We start from the raw sequence: 20,032 nt of genomic DNA on the forward strand, positions 1-20,032 counted from the left end.
CCGCTTCCTCGAAGTCCACAGCTCCGCGGACGCGTACGGCGCCGGTGCCGGGCTCCAAGTGGAACAGCTGCCGGACGGCGTCGGAGGTGTGGAGGCCGAAGGAGTACAGCACCTCCCCGCTGGGGCCCTCGTCGGGGTCGGTGGCGTTGAGCTGCACCAGCAGGGCGCCCGCCGGCGCGTTCTCCGGCACCCCCACCTTGTAGACTGCCTGGGCGAACACGGGGGCGTTGTCGTTGATGTCCTCCACCTGCACGCTCAGCTGCACCGTGCCCGACCTGGCCGGGCTCCCCCCGTCAAGGGCGGTCAGGACCAGCCGGTGCTCCCGCCGCTGCTCCCGGTCCAGCGCTCGCTCCAGCACCAGCTCCGGGAAGAGTCCGCCGTCCTTCAGCCGCCTCACGTCCAGGGAGAAGTAGGGGCTGGGGCTGAGCCGGTAGGAGCTGACCGCGTTGGGGCCCACGTCCGGGTCCTCCGCACTCTCCAGAGGGAAGCGCGCAGCCGCGGGGGCGGACTCGGCGATGCGCACCGTGTGCTGGGCGCTGGGGAAGCTGGGCGAGTTGTCGTTCAGGTCTAAAATCTCCACCTCCAGGCGGAAGAGCTCCAGGGGCGTTTCTATGACGACCTGCACCGGCAGCACACACCCCGCGCTGGCTCCGCACAGGCTCTCTCGGTCCAGCTTCTCACTCACCACCAGAGCGCCGCTCGCCAAGCTCACGGCGAAGTACCGGCTGCTCTCCTCCGAGCCCAGGCGCAGCCTGCGACCCGACAGATCCGCCACCTGTAAGCCCAGGTCTTGAGCCACGTTCCCCACCACGGTTCCCAGCTCTGACTCCTCCAGCACCGAGTAGCGGATCTGCCCGGAGCCCCAGCCCCAGCCGCACAGGGAAAGCAAACTCAGGACTTGCCATTTCCACGCCGGCTGCCCCGGGCTTCTGGGCTCCATTCCTGCGCCGTGCTCGCCTGCAGCGTCTTTGTCCTGTCCCCGCGCCCTGGAGGCGCCGGGCTCTGGGTCCCAGCTCCCCAAATCCCGCTGTTCCCCTGCACGCCGCTCCGAGCGGCTCCCGGGCTCGCCGAGCTGCAGCAGCGTTGAGTCACTGAGTGGTGGGGGCGGGGTGGGGGAGGGGAGCTGAATCACAGCCACGGCGCCGAAGGAAGTGGGGGGAGCCGCGAGAGAAGGAGCAGATCCCACAGCCCAGACCAGCGCCTCATTGGATGGCAGCTCCAGCCGCTCTCGGCCAATGACAACGCCTCCTGCACCCTTAAAGCTCCAGAGCCGAGCGCCGCGCGGATAAGTCCCCCAGCCTCGCGCTTCGCGAGCCTTAGTCGGAGCTTTGGCAGCTAAATTTAGCAGCTGCGATGCCTGGTCTCCAGGAAACGGCACGTCGCGGAGGCCTCGTTGTCTCGCTTTGGCATCCAGAGACGGCACTTCCCCGTCTCCCGCAACAACGGGCAAAGCTCAGCGGGGTGCGGGCAGCGCCCGGGGGTTCTCCCGCGCAGGCCGTAGCGCCGGAGGCACAGACGCTGCCTTGGGAGGCGAAATGGCCCGAAATCTCCGCGAAGCCTCCGGGGGGCCAGACGAGGCGCTGCGTTCTCACCCCTAACAACCGCCGCCCCCGCCAGAGCTTACCCCGGCGGCCACCCTGCCCCGAGCCCTTTCGAGGTGTCTCCGAGCGCAGCGAAAGCTGCTGCCCAAGGACCGGCCAGTGGTCACCGCGCCGCGGGGCAAGGGAGCGTCCGGGACTCCAGGACCGACCCCTCCCTCGGCGCCAGACAGGACCTAGATGTTTCCAACTCACAAGTCACCTGAGCGCCAAGCACTTCGCCTCCCGCTCAGGGCCCCGCCGCACAGCAAGACACCGGCTCTCCCCAGCCGGCAGCTCGGCGCTTCCTTCTGCCCAGGGGGGCGGCTGCCCAGGCCTCTGGAGAGCACGTGGGGGCAGATCTCCCCCGAAGGCAGCGGGGAACTCGTTCCCTAGCCCGGCTCTGCAGGCCCCGTCGAAGGGGCTGGTCGCCCGCAGGGCGTTTCCTCCCGCTGCAGGAGAAGTCCAGCTACAGCCCAGCCTCTGGCTCTCGCCCCTCAAAGGCGCTTCAGGCTACAAATGCGCCAGCCGCAGCAGAGTGGGCCGGGACTGCTGCCGGGACAGTGGGGTGCCCTGTCACGTGGGAAAGGCCACTCCGCTCCCGGCCAGAGCTCCTGGGCTCTCCTGGCCTCCGCGCAGGGATCTGCTCCATGTGTATGATCACAGCGGCCGCGGCAGCCTCCCCGCCGTCCTGCGGCACCTGGAGACTCTGGGTGGGCGGGTAGGGGTCTCGCTCAAGGGGAGCCCGGGTAACTTTCACCTGCCCCGGCTCTGAGATGACTTTGGAGAGGCTCGGGGCTGCGGCTGGCTGCAGTCTGCAGGAAAGCCAGGAGGCCTGCCCCGAGCCTGCGCCTACCGTTGGCACTGTCCTCACCACGTACGCCCCGGGAAGAGAAAGCGACCGAGCAAAGCCCGGCGGGCCACAGGGCAGGTGATGGGAGGCGCATTATCATTCCGGTCTAGGGGGAAGATGGAGACAGTCAGGCCGGCGCTGAGAGGTGTGGCCCCGCCGCCTCTGGTGTGTATCCGCACACAGCTTGACTTGCTCCTAATCGAAGGAGGCGGCTGTAGACGGTCCGGTTCCGGGCGCTGCCAGAGGTCGGAAGAAGCGGGCAGCCCTGCACGGCGCTCTCCACGAGGGGTCAGGCAGCTGGGAGTTCAGAGGCGGACACGGAGCAGCGGGGAACGCCGGGGCGTTGGTCTCGGCCAGCTGCGCTCGGCAGGCGGGAGGACAGACGCCGGGCCCTTATTCTTCAGGTCGGAGACGTTTCTCAGAAGGATCCGGGGTCCGACGCTGCGATCTCAACCTCGTACTCCAAGGCAGCCTCGGGATTCAGCGGTCTTGGGCTTCCCCGGCGAGCCGCTTCCTGAGGGACGGGAGGAGCTGGAAGGGGGCTGTGCGGGAGCTGCAGCCGAACCTCTCCGTGTTCCCCGGCGTCTCCATCACAGACGCCGAGAAGATCCAGAGCCGCCCCCGCCCGGGTCCTCTCGCGCCGCGGCTGAGTGCCAGGCGGAGGGCAGGCCCGGCGCGTTGTCACTGGCGGCGAGTGCCCGCCCCAAGAGGCTGCAGTTGGCTTCCACTGGGGGCCCGCCCCAGGCTCTGGCCCTCGCACCGATTTCCGGCTCGGTGCCCTCTTCGTAGTCCGGATTCGCAGTCCCTTCCCGGAGGCTGAACAACCCCCGGGTTTGCTGGCGAGCGGGGCAGCGGAAGGAACAGCTGATCTCCCCCGGCGCCCCTCATCCCGGCCCGCGGCTTGCTGTGCGAGCAGCAGGGCCCCAGACGCCCCGCAGCCCGAAGAAAGCAAAAGCGAAGCGCCTCTGTGCCGCTGCAGCAGCCCCCGCTCCCCTCTGCTGCGCAGGGCGCTGCCCCGGAGCGCTGCCCGCCCCGCCCTGCTAAGGGGCGCCGCCGGCCGGGACCAGCAGCCGGAAGCTGCTTTCAGACCTCCGGGCCAGCAGAGCGGCGCTGCTCAGGCGTCTCCGCCCGGCTCCCCCCAGCAGCCGCAGGCAGCGCGCGCCCGGCCAGGAGCGAGGGGGTTGGGACCGTCCCGCTGCCAATCAGAAGAGACTGGATCACCGCCGCCACCGAAACGTCTGATTGGCGGAAGAGGATCACCCACGCTCCGCCTACAGGCCACGGTGGGGGAGTTCTTAAAGGGCCGGCACGGCTAAGCGCGCGAGAAGGCAGTGCACCAGCCGCTCACCCCGGCACGGCACCGTGGTTCGGCGAGAGCTCGTAGCGCGTGTGCCCGCCTGTGCCAAAGGGCAGATCCCGCTCGCCGCCTGGGCCATTGCACCTTCCTTCGCGCACAGCTGCGCAGGAGCCAGCCAGCACTCAGCCTGCGGCGCTACCCTGCCCGCCGCCCACTTCCATCGCCGGCTGCCGCCTGGGCGCAGACCCTCAGCCACGGCCCCTGCCGCCGGCGCGAGGTGCCTCCCCCGCTGCCGGCCCGGCGAGCGCAGGAAGCGTCAGGCGGCGCCTGCGGCCGGAGCAGCGAAGATTCACGCTCGTTTCAGCACCTCATTGGCAGACAGCGCCACGGGTCTCAGCCAATCACCGCAGGAGGGACGCTCTTAAAGCCACACGGCTCTCTGCAAGATTTCCTGCGCCCTCGTTCACACACTACTACGTACACGCATCACTGTCCGCGTCTCGCATACTAGAGATCACGCCAGCCACAGACAGCCAGGGCTCTTATCAGTTCCGGGCTTCATCACGTTGGCTCCTTCCTCACAAGAAAGAAGTCCCTGCAACTGAAAGCGCTCTGCGGTTCTGACCGGGCAGCGACTAATCAGCGGAAATAGCCTCCGACGCTCAAACTTCTGCCAGATTGGCGTTCACTGCCGTGCCAAGTGAATGCCAGGTCAAGTCTTTAACCAGCTCCAACAGTCTGAGAGGAGCAGCCGCGTTAGCCTGTAGGCTTCACAAATAACACACAAAGAAATTACGGTGCCACAGGACGGCTCATTATTTGCAAACGCAGAGAGGTGCATGTAATTCTTGACTTCTTATTCAAGCCAGCCTACAGCCAACCGCTGTCCAACGCAGTCACATGCGGGAAATAACGGAAATAGATAACCTTGGAGGAGGAAACCCTTGTGTATGTGCGGCGCAGTGCAAAATAACAAAATCAGTGACATACTGTGCTACAATCGCGTAGTCAGTGCGAGACGTGCCAGCAAACGCTGAAATAAAACCCCAGATTGTGTTCGTGCGGTCAGTAGAGTTAGTGGGGGTTTCCTGTTCTTGACAGGCCATTTGCTAACCATTGCAATGGTTAAAAGGCAATACAAACAGGAAGGACATTTACACGCAATAACTACGCACATAACCAGTAACTGCCCCAAACGGACGCTGCTAGTAAATGCCGCTTGTTCCAAATCTCGCATTGTTGGGATGAAATCACATAGAAACGTCAATAGCCCAATTCCGACCACAAGAGGTGCAATTCCTTCCGGAACAAGGACGCCGTCGCACTCCCCATGCCCGCGAGACCTCATTCCAAAGCACAGGGACCCAGGGCTCCTTTCTCGGGCTCCGAGCCGCCTCAGTTCTCACTCACCCACCGCGCTGACTCGGAACCGCGCCGGGGCGGGAGGGGGAAGAGGGAGAGACGCAGAGGCCAGTCGCGAAGCTGCCAGGAGAGGACAGCCCGGATTTCCCATTGACCAGGGCACCTGGCTGGCGACTGGGGAAAACAATCCGAGGAGCCTCTCGGCCCACGCGCCCGTCACGAACAGGAGGAAGAACCACTCAACGTAGCTTCGCCGGAGAAAAGCCTCCGTGGGCCTTAGCTCGCCTTTCGCAGCCTCGGAGGGTTGCACGTGCCCAGACTGCACTCCCCGAGAGCGGAGCGGAACGACCCCCCGGGCATTAAAGGCCCACTCCGTCAAAGCCAGCGATTCAGTGAGATGAAGCGCCGGGACTCCCTGCGGCACACCAGAAGCTGCGCAGCTTCGGGACTCGGCTTCCCGGCGGGCTCTGGAGGAACCAGGCCACTGTCAAAGTCAATGCAGAGACTCAGCCACGGGGCAGCCGTGCGGGCTGGTTATTCCCGGCCGCCGGGACCTGCTCCCCACTCCCGCACATGCCCGTTACCTGGCCGGCTGTGCCGACTACCTGGTGATACAGCCCGGGCTCTCAGCTCTTCACGGCGTCTGCCGGCGGCCCGAGGGGCTGGGGGCGAAGAAGCCCAGCAGGTCGCTGCGGCGGGAGTCCGTGGTGAGGTGGACCTGCCGGTAGAAGTTGGGAGGCAGGGCCCCGCCCCGGACAGCGTCTAGGGGGGTGAAGGGCCCCGGGGCTCGGCGGAGCGAGCTCCGGCAGGAGCTGGACGCCTCCTGGGGCTGCCGCCACCTGTAACACTTCGAGGCGCTCAGGCCCAGCGCCGTGAGGAAGAAGGCCGCGGAGACCGGGATCACCGCCAGTGCCAAGCAGAAAGGTCCGCCAGGGGCTCCCGAACCGTCTCCGCCAGCGCTGTGGCGAGGGCCGCGCTGGCGGACAGGGCGGGCTCGCCGCGGTCCTTGACCCCGATGACCAAGGTGTGCGGGGGCGCGTCGCCCTGCGGCAGCGGGAGGGCCGTGCGGATCTCCGCGCTGCGCAGCCCCACCGCCAAGAGGCTGGGCTCGGCGGCCTGCTGCAGGGTGCAGGCCAGCCAGGCGCTGTACCCCGAGTCCGCGTCCCAGGCCACCAGCTTGGTGACCACGTGCCCGGCGCTGACCGGCGGCGGATGCACAAGGCGGGGCGCGTTGTCGTTCAGGTGGGTGACGAACACGGAGACCGCGAGGTCGGTGGCCAGCGCCGGGCTGCCCCCATCGCGGACGCGCACGGTCAGGCCGAAGGGCCGGCTGTGCTCGTGGTCCAGGGAGCGCAGCGCGCGCACGGCGCCGTTCTCGGGGCTGATGCAGAAAAAGCCGCCCCGCTCTGCAGCAGGGAGAAGCAGAGGCGCGAGTTCTGGCCCAGGTCCGGGCCCAGGCCCAGGCCCAGGCCCAGGCCCGTGCCGGGGAGGTTGCTCTCCGCCACGCACTCCTCCAGCAGAGCTGCGGGGCCGCGGGGGCGTTGTCCTTCCCGCGCAGCACAATGCGGCTCTGCGCCCGCAGCGGGGGCGAGCCCGCGTCCCGCGCCGTGACGGTGATGTTATACTCGGCCACGAGCTCCCGGTCCAAAGGCGCCTGGGTTTTCAGCGTGTAGTAGCTCTTCAGGGAGGAGCGGAGCCCGTGGGGCAGGGAGCGGCTCACCCGGCCGTTCTCCCCCGAGTCCAGGTCCGTGGCGCTCAAGAAAGCGACCACTGTCCCCGGAGGGCCGTCCTCGGGCACCGGGCTGTACACGGACGTCGCCGTGACCTGGGCGCGTTGATCTCCACCAGCGCTTTGCAAAGAGCCGCTCCCGGGCTGGGGCAGGTCAACCTCGTACGAAGCCCCTTCCTCGTAGTCCAGGTGCGCTTTCACCCTGAGCTCCCCCGTGGCCGAGGCCAGGGCGAAGAGCTCCCTCGCCTGGGCAGGCGTGTGGCTGCGGAGGGAGTGAGCGATGTCTCCGCTGGGCCCCGCGTCGCGGTCGAAGGCGCTGGCTCCAAGCACCCGAGCGCCCGGCGCGGTGCCCTCCCTGAGGCTCTCCCGGTAGGTGGTCCGGTTAACGAGCGGGGCGTCGTCAGCCGCGTCCAGGACCTCGACGGGTCGGGGAGGGCTGCCCCCATCCAGAGCTGTGAGCACCAGCTGCAGGTCGGGCTGCTCCTCTCTGTCCAGACCCTTTCCCAGCACCAGCTCCGCGTATTTGCTGCCGTCCCAGCGCGTCTTCACGTCCAGCTGGAAGTGCGGGTGGGCGCTGAGCCGGTAGGTCTGCGGGGAGTTGCTCCCCACCTCGGGGTCCTGCGCACTCTCGAGCGAGAAGCGCGATTCCGGCGCCACCGACTCGCTCACTTCCAGCCTAACGGGGCGGGAGGGAGAAGCGGGGTCGTTGTCACTGATGTCCTGGCTCTCCAGGGCAGCGCTGTGCAGCTCCAGCGGGTTCTCCAGCAGCAGGTCCACGCCCAGGGCGCATGGGGAGAGCGCCCCGCCCCGCCCCGCCCCGCGCCGCGCCGCCCCGTCTATCCGCTCGTTCACAAAGGGCTCCAGGTCCTGCCTGCTGCCGCCGGACACCACCCGCAGCCCGCGGGAGCTCCAAGCCCAGGTCGGCCTTCACGTTCCCCACGCGGCGACGCCTCGGGGATGCGCAGCAAATGGCCGCGGCCTGCCACCCGCCCGCCGAGAGCCGCAGCGCCCGCACACGCCAGCGCCTCGAGGCGTCCAGCGGATCCCTCCAGAGGCGCCTTTCATCTTCCCGGCGGCCCTCGGCTCCAGCCAGGCAGAGACCCGGCGAGTCCGGCACCGGGGAGCGCCGCGGAGGCTCCGGCATCGCTTCCCCGCTCGCCCCGGGCCGCCCCGGCCAGATCCCCGGCGCCTTCACTGGCCAACAGCGGCGCGCAGAGTCCGGGCCAATAACTGCACCCGGAACCGCCCTCCGCTGCGCCTGCGCCTGCGCCGGCCCGGCCCAGCCCTTTGTCCAGCGCAGCCTGGGGCTGACCCGCAGCTCAGCGCACCGCCCTCGGCCGCCGGGATCTCAGCGGCTCCCGGCGGGAAGGCGCCTCTCTTCAGAGCCTCGCCCAGCCCCGCAGGACCAGGCGTCTCCCCTCCGGTTCACCTGGCCGGGAGAACACCCCGAGCTTCGCTACCGCCCTTCACCGCACCGGGATCTCCTCCGGGAGCCCCAGGGAAGTCGTGGGCAGGGCCGTCGGGGCTGCCCGGGCGGGGGGAGGGGGGGACACGGGACTCCGCGAGGAAGCGACCGGCGCGCAGAAAGCAAATCCGCTCGGACGCGGGAAGGGGCGAACCCGCCGAGCGCCAGGGGCCGGGGCCGGGGCCGGGGCCGGGGCGGGGGCAGGTCGGGCCGGGGCGAAGAGTCGCGGACGGGCGGGCCGGGCAAGGCGAAGCGCCAGAGACCTGGCAGGCCGACGGGACAGCGGGACGCAGGGGGAAGGCCCTGGCGCCAGTGAGAGCTCCAGTCTGGGCTCCTGCCTCCGCGGAGCTCTGCGCCGCGCTCCGAGGGGGACGCGTCCGAGCCTCGCCCCTTCCCCGGGGACCCCCCCATCGCGTCTTCGGGGCGCAGCAGAGGCGGTTGAGCGACGCGCTTCTCTGGAGGCCGCCTGATCTGACTGCCCATCGCCTGGCCAGCCAGGACACCGGCGGACCCGATGCCGCAGGGGCCTTCCCTGCACGGGAGCCAGCCATGCGCACAGCGAAGGAGATCCCGGGGCCCTCCGAGGATCCTCTACGCCCGCTCTCCCAGCGCCGAGGCACAGCGGACTCAGCAACGTGAGAGGCCGGAAGAGTTCGCTGCACCGCCCTGCCCGCTTCCTCCCAGACAAGCGATAACCAGGACAAGCCCTGGAGCAAAGTGGGGGCCACTCATGGAACCTCTGAACCCCCAGTCTCCCACTGGCGCTGCCCTGCCTGTTCTCTCTGCCTTTCGCAGCCACAGCGGCTCGTTTTCTCGCTTCCCTCCTGCCCAACATCACAGCGTCTGAAGTCTACTGGCCTAGAGCGCGTCAGACACTTGGATTAGATAATCTAAATCAACTGGCCACTTGCAAACTCACACCACCACCATACAAAAGGTGCACCTGGATCATGTATTGCTGGGCTACCATAGTTTGCACCACATTCATCTTTGGCTGCCTTTTCACAGAATCACAGAATCCTACGTCTGGAAGGGACTCAGGAGGTCATCGAGTGCAGCCCCTTGCCCCAAGCAGGATCAACCCCAACTAAATCATCCCAGCCAGGACCTTGTCAAGCCGGGACTTAAAAACCTCGAGGGATGGAGAATCCACCACCTCTCTAGGCAACACATTCCAGTGCTTCACCATCCTCCTGGGGAAATAGTTTCTCCTAATATCCAACCTAGACCTCCCCCTCTGTAACTGGAGACCATTGGTCCTTGTTCTTCCATAGTCATTAGAGAATAGCCCCTCTCCATCCTCTTCAGAACTTTCACTCTTCTCTTCTGCAAACTAAATAAGACCAAATCCCTCAGTTTCTCTTCATAGAACATGTCTTCCAGCCTCCTAATCATTTTGGAGGCCCTCCACTGAACCCTCTCCAATGGATCCACATCCTTTCTATATGTGGGGACCCAGAACTGGATGCAATAGTCCAAATGTGGCTTCACCAGTGCTGAATAAAGTGGAATAATAACTTCTCTGGATCTGCTGGAAATGCTTCTCTGAATGCACCCGATATGCTATTAGCCTTCTTGGCTACAAAGACACATTGTTGATTCACATCCAGCCTCTCATCCACTGCAATCCCCAGGTCCTCTTCTGCTGCACTGCTACTTAGCCAGTTGGTCCTCAGCCTGTAACAGTGCTTGGGATTCTTCCATTCCAGGTGCAGAACTCTTCATTTGTCCTCCTTGGAACTTATCAGACTTCTTTTGTTCTAATCCTCCAATTTGTCTTGATCACTTGGGACCCTATCCCTACCTCTCCCCCTAGCTTTGTGTCATTTGCAAATTTGCTGAGGGTGCAATCCATCCCCTCATCCAAATCCTAAATAAAGATGCTGAACAATACCAGCCCTAGAACTGATCCTTGGGGCACTCCACTTGAAACCGACTGCCAACCAGACATCGAGTCACTGAGCACTACCCATTAGACCCAACCATCTAGCCAGCATTCTATCCATCTTACAGCCCACTTATCCGATCCATAGTGTAGTTTCTTAACTTACAGGCAAAAATATCATGGGAGACTGTATCAAAAGCTTTGCTAAAGTCAAGGTATATCACATCCACTGACTTCCCCATGGCCAAAGAGCCAATCATCTCATCACAGAAGCTAATCAGATTGGTCAGGCATAACTTGTCCTTGATGAATCCATGTCGACTATTCCTAATCGCTTTCCCCTCCTCCAAGTGCTTCAAAATGGATTCCTTGAGGATCCCTTCCATGATTTTTCTGGGGACTGAGGTATGGCTGATGGGTCCTGTAGTTCCCTGGATTGTCCTTCTTTCCTTTTTTAAAGATGGGCACTATATTCACCTTTTTTCCAATCTTCCAATCATCATTTATTTTGATACTGTACCTTAGTTTTAAAATTGTGATTGTATTGTCTCACATTGAGAAAGTTAGTTTAATCGTGAGTCAGAACAGAGCTGCTTCAAGATACCAATACAATTAGTACCTACAACTGCAAGAGGTCATTATGCAAATACGATTCTGCAAAACTTAAGCTTGAGCAGAAAAGGTCATGATAAATACTAAAGTTTGGACCATTTCAAATGTATTTTTCACAAAATTACTTTACATCTCAAAACTAATCAATAATGAGCAGTCCTCAGCAGACCCAGAATGAACGCAATTTGAGGTGTTCATTGGCTTATCAGAACCTTACCTAAGCTCTTCTTTACACTAACAACACTATTAGCTACTGCTATCATTTACACGTGGGTAAAGTCTGTATGAAACGCTACTGATGCGGGCACCAGGGCAAATGACTGCACGAAGGGCAGAACAGCAGTGAACCAGGCCCTTTGTGCTCATAGGACTTTACAGATGCTTTCAATTCCAGCTCTGACAAAAAAAATCTACATATTTTAGAATCTTTAAAAAGATTTAGCATTAATTTGTTTTAAAAAATTGGATGATGGATCAGGAGGTTAATTCAGCTGCACTTGTGCAGCTTTTTCCTTTAATAAATACCAACAGATCTGTTTAGAACATTAAACTGCATCAAAAGGGCTTCAAGCCACTTGAGAGACTTGGTCACAAATACATTAGTTCTTTTCTTGCCATATACTGAAGGAACTGATACCTTCAGCAAATCCATAGACAACCACCACAAACATACAAATTAGCTATCCATTTACTTTTTATGTGAAGTTTATGTCAGGAATGCATATATACTACTGACATGAAAACCCCTGGAAATAAGGGTTCTAAGGGAAAAGATGGCCTTTAACTCTGAAAGGATTACCTTTCTCAGCTATTTTATGATCCAAAGCACAAATCTTTGCAATAGTCGCCTGTCCATGTCGTTCTTTCCTGAAACAGTCTCCATTTCTCTTACTGTTATCTACCTCTCTCTCTAAGTATTCTCATGTCCTGTTGTATAGGCCTGTCTGCAGACAACTGTCTATCAGATATTTTTCCCTAAAGATTACTTAAGAGAGAGCATTACAGTTCACCTAAGCCACTTCTTTCAAAGTAGACACATATTGTCACCATTTCCTGCTCCGGTACAACAGATTTAGATGGTATAAACTGACATTGGAAATAGCGGAATATCTTGATTTTATCTAAACAAACTATTTTCCAAACATACCTATGACTACTTCTTGACATATATTTTCCAATTAACAATTCCCTTTCCAAAACACACACACACACAAAATGAACAGTTATCAAGCAGGTTTTCTATATTGACATAAGAAGACGACGGAACAGTAGAAGTATTTTATACAGTTCTAGTTTATACCTTTTTCTTACATGCACAATCACAATATTACAAAAGTCTGTACTTTATTGAATGAGGGAGATGAGCACTAATTCTTTCCAGAAGAAAACCTCATACTCATACTGATTTCTCAGTTTAAGTTTCCAAGCTTCCAAAGACCTACCACTCGAGCCAGCAAGAGGAAGAGGTGTCTAATTGTCCATTTTGCCTTTCGATGAGAAAGCAGGCCATCACAAACCTGGGTACAAGCTGTATCTTCCTAACAACCTAACACAAAGCAACACTAGTTGAACATTTCTCTTCTGCTCACCTTGTCATTGTGAAGGTATTTTGGTAGATGTGCATCTTTAGTTCAAAAACTTAGTGGGTAAACAGAGGGTATATTTATATCAGTTTCCCAAATAAAATGACTTTACAAGTACAACATCGTCAGAAATACCAGCTTTCTTTTTAGAGAACCATAAAACCCTAGGATTGGAAGGGGCTGCATGAGTCTTCGAGTTTAACCACCTGCCGCGGTGCAGGCTTTGTTGTGTCTGAACCATTCTACATAGGGAGCTATTCAACCACATTTTGAAAACCTCCAACAAAGGAGCTTCCATGACCTCTCCAGGCAGTGTGTTCTATTGTCCACTCTCCTTAGACTTAGGATGTTTTCCCTGAGACTTAATCTAAATCTGCTACTCTGGAGCTGGAACCTACTGCCTCTTGTCCTACCTTCTGTGGCACTGGAGAACAACTTTCCTCCATCTTTTTATGGTGTCCTTTTGAAGCATTAAGGACACCATCTTCCCACTTAAACTCTTTTCCAAACTAACCATACAAAGTTCCTTCAGCATTTGCTCCTATTGCTTCCATTCCATCCTTCTGACCATATTGGCTCCTTGCTTCTGGGTTCACGTCTCCACATCCTTTCTATACTCTAGTTACCAAAACTGGACATAGTATTTCACCCAAGGCCTAACCAGCACTGAAGAGAACACTATTATTACCTCCCCTGGCTTGCACACTGTACCGCTGCTAATGCAACTCAACATTGCATTTTCTTTTTGCAACAGCATCACACTGTTGACACATGTTGAGGCCGTCAGCCACCACAGCTCCCAGCTCCCAGATCCTTCTCAGTAGTACTGCTGCCAAACCAGTTATCACACATTCTGTATTTGTACATTTGGGTTTTCTTCCCTGAATATAGCACCTCATTAGGTGACTCAGTGGAATTTCCTTTTCTTGTCTATGGTCCCATTCTCCAATTTGTCAAGATTCCTTTGAACTTTACCTCTATCATCTAACGTGTTTTACAACCCCCAACCCACCCACCTAGCTTTGTGTCATCTGGAAATTTGATTAGCATAAACTCTATTCCGATATCCAGGTCATTAATAAATATGTCAGATAACAGAGATGTCAAACAAAGCCATCTGCAGCCCTGCTTGAGACCCCATTCCAATCTGGCAGCACCACCTTTGTTGCTGCTTAACCACTTACATATCCATTTAATGATACTTGAGTCCAGGCCCCTCCACCATTTCTCCTGAATGTCATGTGGGCCTGTATCAGAAGCACCACTGCAGTCCAGGTACGCTGTGTCCACTGCATTCACTCAACATTTTCACTAAAGCCATCATCACAAATGAGTCTAACCAGCAAACCTGGCGGAACTGAAAAGGAAGACAAGTCCAGATAGACGCTTGGAGATGAAATTATTCATTCATCCCCGTATGTGTTCTTCCAGTGCACAGCTGGGGCACATTGCTGGGCAGGGAGCAAATGTCCTCTACAGCTGCCCTGGATATGAGGAGGAAAAGATTATATGAGTCCCCACGACTGTTAAGTTCCATTCACAAGTTCTGAAACCTATGTAGATGTGAAAGGAAATACGTTCAAGAGCACAGTAATTGAAATTCTATCTGAAATTGCATATTGCTTTGTAGTACTCAGCAAAGTGGGGAACTAGATAATACATCACACACATGCACGCACATGCACACAGTATCACAAGGAGGAGAATGGAATAAATCCAGAAAATTAATCCCATGTTAAATATTAGAAAAATTCTAATAGGTGGAAGAGTGACCAGGTGCATGAGATGACATCTTCTAGTGGAGCAATTTGTGTTGGTGACAGAGACAAGCTTTCCAGTTTACCTAAGCTGTCTCTCACCAACAGAAGGTGCTCCAATAAAAGATATCATAGAACTCTATGGCTGGAAGGGACCTCAGGAGGTCACTGAGTCCAGCCCCCTGCCCAAAGCAGGATCAATCCAACTAAACCATCCGAGCCATGACTGTGTCAAGCTGGGACTTAAAAAACCTCTAGGGATGGAGATTTCACCACCTCTCGAGGCAACGCATTCCAGTGCTTCATCACCCTCCTGGTGAAGTAGTTTTTCCTAATATCCAACCTACTCCTGCCCCTCTGTAACTTCAGACCATTGCTCCTTGTTCTGCCATCCCTCACCACTGAGAACAGCCTCTCTCCACCGTCTTTAGAGCTCCCCTTCAGGAAGTTGAATGTTGCTATCAAATCATCCCCTTACTCTTCTCTGCTGCAAACTAAATAACCCCAAATCCCTCAGCCTCTCCTCATAGGTCATGTGCTCCAGCCCCTTAATCATTTTTGTTGCCCTCCACTGAACCTGCTCCAATGCATCTACATCCTTCCTATATCACCTCGCTCACCTTCCCCCTCTAACATCCTGGGCCCCAGGAGGTAGCAACATCGCTGCATTAGGACAATATAAGTAAAAGGACATTTGAAATAATCTGCTAAAGTAAATGGTGGAATTACCTCATCCGGAGCTGTTCCAGGCTCACACCTAAGACAGGGATGGTTTAGAGAAAACATTGGCGCACGACAGAGAATGGTCTAACTACTGTTGCACCCATGGGACATGTCTAATTGCCGGGCTGCAGACCTTCCACCAACACACACACAGTGTCTGGCTCAGCGGTTGATCCCATACAACACACACAACGATATATGAATCAAAACAGGGAAAACAGCCCGACAACCGATGCCCATGTTTCCCAGACAGGTCTCCGGGACTCTCCCGCCCTTTCTGAGCTGCCACACGTCAGCCTCAGCTGCTTTGTGCTGTTGGAGAAGGGACCAGAATGAAACTGACACGCGCCAGAGAACTGCCCGTTTAACGCTTGGAACACGGGAAATCACACACAGGCTCGTTACATTTCCCAGGACCGGGCCAGCAGGGGCAGGGATATTGCCCGCGTTTGCAAGACTCGCGTTAAGGATGGTGTCTACCTGTACCTGGCTGTCAGAGCGGGGAATTCCCTTGCCAGCATCCTCAGCGGGAAGGAGAGTGTCAGTCAAAGCCTTTTGGCTGGGTTTGAGAAAGGTGAATTCCTTCTGGCCCGAGTCCGCAGCTAAGCACACCTCGTAGGACCAGGGCAACTGCAAGGTCCCGCTGCTGTAGTTGGAAGATAATTTGGGCCCGAGACTAGAGTAAAGATCCGGATTGTAAGAGCCAAACGCTGGCGGAGTCCTGGGTCTGCGGCACTTCAAAATTAACACCGATATCATCGTCAAGAGAAATAAACACGAGATCAAAGCGAGAGCTACCACCAAAACAATGGTAAAACCGGACTGCGGGGCCGACTCACCCGCCCGCTCGCGCATTTCCGGAACCGCCTCTTGCAAGTTCTCCGCAAGCACCAGGCTCACAGTCACGGTGGCGGACAGAGGCGGCTGCCCGTTGTCCTTCACCAGGGCCACCACACGCTGCTTCGCAGCATCTCTCTCCGAAACGGCGCGGGCGGTCCGGACCTCCCCGCTGTGCAGCCCCACACGGAACAGCGACGGATCCGTGGCCTGCACCACGTGGTACGACAGCCACGCGTTGTGCCCCGAGTCCGCGTCCACCGCCACCACCTTGCTCACCAGATAACCCGCCTCGGACGACCGAGGCACCAGCTCCAACGACCCCGACCCCGACCCCGACCCCGCCCCCGCCGGCGGATACAGGATGCGAGGGGCGTTGTCGTTCCGGTCCACAATAAACACCCGCACGCTCACATTGCTGCTCAGAGCCGGAGACCCGCCGTCTGCCGCCTGCACCTGCAGCTCGAACGCCCGCAGCTGCTCGTAGTCGAAGGAGCGCTGCGCGTACACAGCCCCGCTCTGCGCGTTCAGGGACACGTAGGACCACACGGGCCCCTCCGCCACGCTGCTGCGCACGATGGAGTAAGTCACTCGCGCGTTGCGCTCCGCATCGCGGTCGGAGGCGCTCACCCGCAAAATGGAGGCCCCCGACGGGTTGTTCTCGCCCACGTAGGCGGTGTACGAGGCTTCCGCAAACACTGGGGCGTTGTCGTTCACATCCGAGACCTGCAGCAGGATGCTGGTGTGGGCGGACAGCGGGGGGGAGCCTCCGTCCCTGGCGGTGATGCTGATGTTGTACTGCGGGGTGCGCTCCCGGTCCAGGGGCCCGTCCGTCAGCACCTTGTAGTAGTTACTAGAGGAGGACACGATTTTAAAGGGCAAATCCTCCCGCAAGTGGCAGGAGACCTTCCCGTTGTCTCCAGAATCTCCATCGCTGACACTGACCAGCGCTATGACCGTCCCGGGCGCCGAGTCTTCGGGGATTGGGCCGGACACGGAGGTCAGCGTCACCTCGGGGGCGTTGTCGTTCTCGTCCAGGACCCGGATCTCCACTTTACAGTGTGTCACGAGCCCGCCCCCGTCCTTCGCCTCCACCACCAGTTTGTAGTCACGGGACTCCTCGAAGTCCAAAGGCTCCTTCACTGTGATCTGCCCCGTTCGCGGGTCCAGGGCGAATCTCGGACGGACGTCTTCCGAGATGCTGCTGAACGCGTAGCTGATCTGAGCGTTGGAGCCCTCGTCCCGGTCCGAGGCTTTCACCTGCAGCACCGCGGCGCCCGCCGGGGCACTTTCTCTCACGCTCACCGCGTACAGCTCCTGGCTGAAGACGGGCGGGTTGTCGTTGGCGTCGGTCACATCGATCCGGATCTGGGCGGTGCCAGCCCTCGGCGGCTCTCCCCCGTCCGCAGCCGTGACGGTCAGGTCGAGGCTGCCCTGGCTTTCCCGGTCCAGGGCCTTCTGCAGCACCAGCTCCGCATATTTACTGCCGTCCTGGCTCTCCTGGACCTCCAGGCGGAAGTGCGGGTTGGGGCTCAGCTGGTAACTCTGCAGAGAGTTCACCCCCACGTCCGGGTCTTTTGCATCTCCCAGGGGAAAGCGGGTCCCTGGTAAGGTGGATTCGCTCAGCTCCAGTTTGATCTTGTCCTGCAGGAAGCGCGGCGCGTTGTCGTTGATGTCCTGCACGGCCACGCTGACGTGGAAAACGTTCAAGGGATTTTCCACCATACACTCGAAACGAACGAGGCAGAGCGGGGACGCTCCGCACATCCCCTCCCGGTCCAGCCGGTCCTTCACGTACAAGGTCCCGTCTGCCCCATTCACACTGAAGTGCTGCGTTTTCGCTGCAGACACAACACGGAGCTTCCGCTGCGGCAGGTCTGTGACGTCCAAGCCCAGGTCCTTGGCGAGGTTCCCCACCAGGGAGCCCGGGGGCATTTCCTCGGCAACCGAGTAGCGGAGCTGCTCCGCGCCCGCCCGGCCGAGCACAGCTAGCAGGAAGAGATAGCGGAGTACCAGCTGTGCGCCCGCCCGGCCCGGCTCTCCGACTTCCATCCCGACTCTCAGCCCCGCCGTGTCCCGAGCTCCGTGGTGAGCCGGGAGGCGCTCGGCGGTCCCGTCAGGGTGAAGCCGCCCGCACTGGCTGCCCACGGTGCATTGCGCTCCGAGGAGATCCACTCCCGCAGGGAGACCGTGACTGTCTCCCGGCCCGTCCCCCGCTCTGCGCCCTGTGACCGAGCAACCGCAGCGCGGGCGGTTCCGGTGGATCTCCGGCTGCAGCCCCGGCTGCGCATTGGCCGACAGCGGCACTCCGCGCCTCAGCCGAGAACTGCAGCCGCAGCCACCTCACACGGCGGCGGGGCAGCTCCAGGGCCCGCCTCGGCAGAAGCCCCCTTTGCTACCGCCGGATTCTCAATCGGCGTCCCCTGTCGGGTGTGAGCCGCTGCAGCTCCGGTGCGCTCGGAACTTCCCGCTCCTTTCGAGTGGTTTTGTGTGTGCTTAACCTGAAACCCACCAGAGAGCTCTCCTCTGGGGAATGGAGTCCGGGGACAGCCAAAGGCCTCGGGGCACTCCTCGACGCCCACAGAGCAGAGCAAAGAAGGCTCCAGCTACTTTCACAGCTGGTTGGATAAGGGCTGCCAGAGAGTAGGGACCAACGGTTCACAGGCAGGCGGGAGGGCAGAAGCGGGGCGGTTGGGCAGGCGTCAGTTTGGGGCAGGTTACATTCAGTATCTTCACTAACCGTTTAGATACGATGAGAGAGGGAGCCGCCTTAGTCTGTAGCTTCGAGAACAACAAGAAGTCCTGTGGCACCTTACAGACTAACAGATATTTTGGAGCATGAGCTTTCGTGAGCAAAGGCCCCCTTCATCATTTGGATAATGGCACACGGAGAGCATGTTTAGAAGTGATTATATCAAGCTGGGTGGGGCTGCACCTGCTTTGGAGAAGAGGGTAAAAAATTCAAAATGATCTGGACAAACTGGAGGACGGATGGGTTGTGAATATGATGACATTCCATAAGGACAAATGCAAAGTACTCCGCTTAGGAAGGAAGGAAGGAAAGGCCTGACATACACCAAAGGAGAAATGTCTGTCTAGGAAGGAGTACTACAGGAGTACTACAGGAGGGGATCTGGGGGTCACAAGCTAAATAAGAGTCAGCAGTGTGACACCGTTGGAAAAAATAAACCAACCCCACAAACATCATTCTTGGATGTACTAAGAGGAGTGTTGTAAAGGAGACAGAAGTCATTCTACTCTGTGCTGATTAGGCCTCACCTGAAATATTGTGTACAGTTCTGGGCACTACATTTCAAGAAAGATGTGCAGATATTGGGGAAGGTCCAGAGAAGAGCAACAACGATTAAAGGTCTAGAAAACGAGCTATGAGGGAAGACAAAGAATTGGGTTTGTTCAGCCTAGAATAGAAAAGGTGAAGAGGGGCCATGATAACGGTTTTCAGGTACCTAAATGGTTATTACACGGAGGAGGAAGGAAAACCTATTCTGCTAAACCTCTGAAGATAGGAGAAGAAGCAATGGGCATTTCAGTAACTGCAGTGATGGAGCTTTTGGGTGGACATTAGGAAAAACTTCCTAACTGTCAGGGGGGTTAAATACCGGAGTACATCGCCTAGGGAGGTTGTGGAATCTCCATCACTGGAGACCTTCCAGAACAGCTTAGATAAACATCTGCCAGGGATGACTGAGATGGCCCTGCCATGAGTGCAGGAGACTGGACTTAATGACCTCCTGAGATCACTTCCAGTTCTCTGCTTATATGGACTCACCATTCCCACTTTTCTGTTGAGCTCCAACAAATGAGAATTCAGAAACATTCTAAGAGGAGAGTCCCTTGGTTTAAACGTGTCAGAAAAACAAATTTGGGTTGTTGACTTTAAGGTCCATTTTCCCCACAGCAGACACACAAAAACCCCTCTCAGTCATGGAGCAGGACAGGCACTTTTAAAAACTAAGAAAAGGGTCCAGTGTGGTAAGTTATACTGTGTTTTAAAAGTAGACTCAGCTTTCTCACAGAGCCAACCCCAGCAGCACAAGTGTTACCAGAAGACCACTTGGGTGTTCCACACACGAAACGTTCTGATTCGAGGACCATGTTGCTATAAAACCCTGTATCCGAAGGCTTTGCTAGGATGCAAAACATAAATTATATATTCAAAGATGCCAAGAAAAAAACCAGATAAAGGTCCCCTTCTGCAAACAGCAGCAGAGGTATTTCAGTCACTTCTTTACCTCAGTGATGAACACAGGTGGTTTACAAATCCACAATGTTCGCTTCATAAAAGGTCTTTAGAAATTTTAGAATCTCGTTTCCTATGTGAGGTAACGAGT

At 58.0% G+C, this 20,032-nt stretch overlaps 1 protein-coding gene across 1 annotated transcript in view; it reads right to left on the reverse strand.

Moving 5' to 3' along the window:
* The window catches only part of LOC142021357 (protocadherin gamma-B5-like), a 151,263-nt gene that overhangs the window by 48,600 nt on the left and 82,631 nt on the right, over window positions 1-20,032 (reverse strand). The window lies entirely within an intron of this gene.

This window comes from Carettochelys insculpta, chromosome 15, assembly GCF_033958435.1.
Source record: "Carettochelys insculpta isolate YL-2023 chromosome 15, ASM3395843v1, whole genome shotgun sequence".
In the NCBI taxonomy this organism is placed as follows: Eukaryota; Metazoa; Chordata; order Testudines; family Carettochelyidae; genus Carettochelys; species Carettochelys insculpta.